The sequence below is a fragment of the Pagrus pagrus genome (genome assembly GCF_965226575.1).
Source record: "Pagrus pagrus genome assembly, chromosome: 20".
Taxonomy (NCBI): domain Eukaryota; kingdom Metazoa; phylum Chordata; class Actinopteri; order Spariformes; family Sparidae; genus Pagrus; species Pagrus pagrus.
In genome coordinates, this window is record NC_140207.1 from 5,977,235 (window position 1) to 5,982,752 (window position 5,518).

A 5,518-nucleotide genomic window follows, 5' to 3' on the forward strand; every position below is an offset into this window, starting at 1 on the left:
TAACCCTAACCCTAACCCTAGCCTCAGCCTTAAGCCAGCCTCATGAAACATTGTCCCTCTCACTAAAATATTCGCCAAAAATACAAATTTCACCCGAATCCAATGCGGACTGCTGTGTCTCGTTCAGCCAGTATAGGACCACGTCTGGGAGAAATTTCGAGTCAATCGGTCCAAAGACCTGGAAGCTATTGAAAAAATCGGCCGACGTTTTCATGAAAAAGGCCATTTTTTCTGTAAAATATTCGCCAAAAATACAAATTTCACCCGAATCCAACCAAAACCGGCGAGCCTCATTCCACCAGTGAGGAGGACATGCGTGTGCAATTTCGAGTCAATCGGTCAAAAGACGACCGTAACCCTAACCCTAGCCCGGTAACCCTAACCCTAGCCCCATAACCCTAACCCTAACCCTAACCCTAGCCTCAGCCTTAAGCCAGCCTCATGAAACATTGTCCCTCTCACTAAAATATTCGCCAAAAATACAAATTTCACCCGAATCCAATGCGGACTGCTGTGTCTCGTTCAGCCAGTATAGGACCACGTCTGGGAGAAATTTCGAGTCAATCGGTCCAAAGACCTGGAAGCTATTGAAAAAATCGGCCGACGTTTTCATGAAAAAGGCCATTTTTTCTGTAAAATATTCGCCAAAAATACAAATTTCACCCGAATCCAACCAAAACCGGCGAGCCTCATTCCACCAGTGAGGAGGACATGCGTGTGCAATTTCGAGTCAATCGGTCAAAAGACGACCGTAACCCTAACCCTAGCCCCATAACCCTAACCCTAACCCTAGCCTCAGCCTTAAGCCAGCCTCATGAAACATTGTCCCTCTCACTAAAATATTCGCCAAAAATACAAATTTCGCCCGAATCCAATGGGGACTGCTGTGTCTCGTTCAGCCAGTATAGGACCACGTCTGGGAGAAATTTCGAGTCAATCGGTCCAAAGACCTGGAAGCTATTGAAAAAACCGGCCGACGTTTTCATGAAAAAGGCATTTTTTTCTTTAAAATATTCGCCAAAAATACAAATTTCACCCGAATCCAATGCGGACTGCTGTGTCTCGTTCAGCCAGTATAGGACCACGTCTGGGAGAAATTTCGAGTCAATCGGTCCAAAGACCTGGAAGCTATTGAAAAAACCGGCCGACGTTTTCATGAAAAAGGCCATTTTTTCTTTAAAATATTCGCCAAAAATACAAATTTCACCCGAATCCAATGGGGAATGCTGTGTCTCGTTCAGCCAGTATAGGACCACGTCTGGGAGAAATTTCGAGTCAATCGGTCCAAAGACCTGGAAGCTATTGAAAAAACCGCCCGACGTTTTCATGAAAAAGGCCATTTTTTCTGTAAAATATTCGCCAAAAATACAAATTTCACCCGAATCCAACCAAAACCGGCGAGCCTCATTCCACCAGTGAGGAGGACATGCGTGTGCAATTTCGAGTCAATCGGTCAAAAGACGACCGTAACCCTAACCCTAGCCCCATAACCCTAACCCTAGCCCCATAACCCTAACCCTAACCCTAGCCTCAGCCTTAAGCCAGCCTCATGAAACATTGTCCCTCTCACTAAAATATTCGCCAAAAATACAAATTTCACCCGAATCCAATGCGGACTGCTGTGTCTCGTTCAGCCAGTATAGGACCACGTCTGGGAGAAATTTCGAGTCAATCGGTCCAAAGACCTGGAAGCTATTGAAAAAACCGGCCGACGTTTTCATGAAAAAGGCATTTTTTTCTTTAAAATATTCGCCAAAAATACAAATTTCACCCGAATCCAATGCGGACTGCTGTGTCTCGTTCAGCCAGTATAGGACCACGTCTGGGAGAAATTTCGAGTCAATCGGTCCAAAGACCTGGAAGCTATTGAAAAAATCGGCCGACGTTTTCATGAAAAAGGCCATTTTTTCTGTAAAATATTCGCCAAAAATACAAATTTCACCCGAATCCAACCAAAACCGGCGAGCCTCATTCCACCAGTGAGGAGGACATGCGTGTGCAATTTCGAGTCAATCGGTCAAAAGACGACCGTAACCCTAACCCTAGCCCGGTAACCCTAACCCTAGCCCCATAACCCTAACCCTAACCCTAACCCTAGCCTCAGCCTTAAGCCAGCCTCATGAAACATTGTCCCTCTCACTAAAATATTCGCCAAAAATACAAATTTCACCCGAATCCAATGCGGACTGCTGTGTCTCGTTCAGCCAGTATAGGACCACGTCTGGGAGAAATTTCGAGTCAATCGGTCCAAAGACCTGGAAGCTATTGAAAAAATCGGCCGACGTTTTCATGAAAAAGGCCATTTTTTCTGTAAAATATTCGCCAAAAATACAAATTTCACCCGAATCCAACCAAAACCGGCGAGCCTCATTCCACCAGTGAGGAGGACATGCGTGTGCAATTTCGAGTCAATCGGTCAAAAGACGACCGTAACCCTAACCCTAGCCCGGTAACCCTAACCCTAGCCCCATAACCCTAACCCTAACCCTAACCCTAGCCTCAGCCTTAAGCCAGCCTCATGAAACATTGTCCCTCTCACTAAAATATTCGCCAAAAATACAAATTTCACCCGAATCCAATGCGGACTGCTGTGTCTCGTTCAGCCAGTATAGGACCACGTCTGGGAGAAATTTCGAGTCAATCGGTCCAAAGACCTGGAAGCTATTGAAAAAATCGGCCGACGTTTTCATGAAAAAGGCCATTTTTTCTGTAAAATATTCGCCAAAAATACAAATTTCACCCGAATCCAACCAAAACCGGCGAGCCTCATTCCACCAGTGAGGAGGACATGCGTGTGCAATTTCGAGTCAATCGGTCAAAAGACGACCGTAACCCTAACCCTAGCCCGGTAACCCTAACCCTAGCCCCATAACCCTAACCCTAACCCTAACCCTAGCCTCAGCCTTAAGCCAGCCTCATGAAACATTGTCCCTCTCACTAAAATATTCGCCAAAAATACAAATTTCACCCGAATCCAATGCGGACTGCTGTGTCTCGTTCAGCCAGTATAGGACCACGTCTGGGAGAAATTTCGAGTCAATCGGTCCAAAGACCTGGAAGCTATTGAAAAAATCGGCCGACGTTTTCATGAAAAAGGCCATTTTTTCTGTAAAATATTCGCCAAAAATACAAATTTCACCCGAATCCAACCAAAACCGGCGAGCCTCATTCCACCAGTGAGGAGGACATGCGTGTGCAATTTCGAGTCAATCGGTCAAAAGACGACCGTAACCCTAACCCTAGCCCGGTAACCCTAACCCTAGCCCCATAACCCTAACCCTAACCCTAACCCTAGCCTCAGCCTTAAGCCAGCCTCATGAAACATTGTCCCTCTCACTAAAATATTCGCCAAAAATACAAATTTCACCCGAATCCAATGCGGACTGCTGTGTCTCGTTCAGCCAGTATAGGACCACGTCTGGGAGAAATTTCGAGTCAATCGGTCCAAAGACCTGGAAGCTATTGAAAAAATCGGCCGACGTTTTCATGAAAAAGGCCATTTTTTCTGTAAAATATTCGCCAAAAATACAAACTTCACCCGAATCCAACCAAAACCGGCGAGCCTCATTCCACCAGTGAGGAGGACATGCGTGTGCAATTTCGAGTCAATCGGTCAAAAGACGACCGTAACCCTAACCCTAGCCCCATAACCCTAACCCTAGCCCCATAACCCTGACCCTAACCCTAACCCTAGCCTCAGCCTTAAGCCAGCCTCATGAAACATTGTCCCTCTCACTAAAATATTCGCCAAAAATACAAATTTCACCCGAATCCAATGCGGACTGCTGTGTCTCGTTCAGCCAGTATAGGACCACGTCTGGGAGAAATTTCGAGTCAATCGGTCCAAAGACCTGGAAGCTATTGAAAAAATCGGCCGACGTTTTCATGAAAAAGGCCATTTTTTCTGTAAAATATTCGCCAAAAATACAAATTTCACCCGAATCCAACCAAAACCGGCGAGCCTCATTCCACCAGTGAGGAGGACATGCGTGTGCAATTTCGAGTCAATCGGTCAAAAGACGACCGTAACCCTAACCCTAGCCCCATAACCCTAACCCTAGCCCCATAACCCTAACCCTAACCCTAACCCCAGCCTCAGCCTTAAGCCAGCCTCATGAAACATTGTCCCTCTCACTAAAATATTCGCCAAAAATACAAATTTCACCCGAATCCAATGCGGACTGCTGTGTCTCGTTCAGCCAGTATAGGACCACGTCTGGGAGAAATTTCGAGTCAATCGGTCCAAAGACCTGGAAGCTATTGAAAAAACCGGCCGACGTTTTCATGAAAAAGGCAATTTTTTCTTTAAAATATTCGCCAAAAATACAAATTTCACCCGAATCCAATGGGGACTGCTGTGTCTCGTTCAGCCAGTATAGGACCACGTCTGGGAGAAATTTCGAGTCAATCGGTCCAAAGACCTGGAAGCTATTGAAAAAATCGGCCGACGTTTTCATGAAAAAGGCCATTTTTTCTGTAAAATATTCGCCAAAAATACAAATTTCACCTGAATCCAACCAAAACCGGCGAGCCTCATTCCACCAGTGAGGAGGACATGCGTGTGCAATTTCGAGTCAATCGGTCAAAAGACGACCGTAACCCTAACCCTAGCCCGGTAACCCTAACCCTAGCCCCATAACCCTAACCCTAACCCTAGCCTCAGCCTTAAGCCAGCCTCATGAAACATTGTCCCTCTCACTAAAATATTCGCCAAAAATACAAATTTCACCCGAATCCAATGCGGACTGCTGTGTCTCGTTCAGCCAGTATAGGACCACGTCTGGGAGAAATTTCGAGTCAATCGGTCCAAAGACCTGGAAGCTATTGAAAAAATCGGCCGACGTTTTCTTGAAAAAGGCCATTTTTTCTTTAAAATATTCGCCAAAAATACAAATTTCGCCCGAATCCAATGGGGACTGCTGTGTCTCGTTCAGCCAGTATAGGACCACGTCTGGGAGAAATTTCGAGTCAATCGGTCCAAAGACCTGGAAGCTATTGAAAAAATCGGCCGACGTTTTCATGAAAAAGGCCATTTTTTCTGTAAAATATTCGCCAAAAGTACAAATTTCACCCGAATCCAACCAAAACCGGCGAGCCTCATTCCACCAGTGAGGAGGACATGCGTGTGCAATTTCGAGTCAATCGGTCAAAAGACGACCGTAACCCTAACCCTAGCCCCATAACCCTAACCCTAGCCCCATAACCCTAACCCTAACCCTAGCCTCAGCCTTAAGCCAGCCTCATGAAACATTGTCCCTCTCACTAAAATATTCGCCAAAAATACAAATTTCACCCGAATCCAATGCGGACTGCTGTGTCTCGTTCAGCCAGTATAGGACCACGTCTGGGAGAAATTTCGAGTCAATCGGTCCAAAGACCTGGAAGCTATTGAAAAAACCGGCCGACGTTTTCATGAAAAAGGCATTTTTTTCTTTAAAATATTCGCCAAAAATACAAATTTCACCCGAATCCAATGCGGACTGCTGTGTCTCGTTCAGCCAGTATAGGACCACGTCTG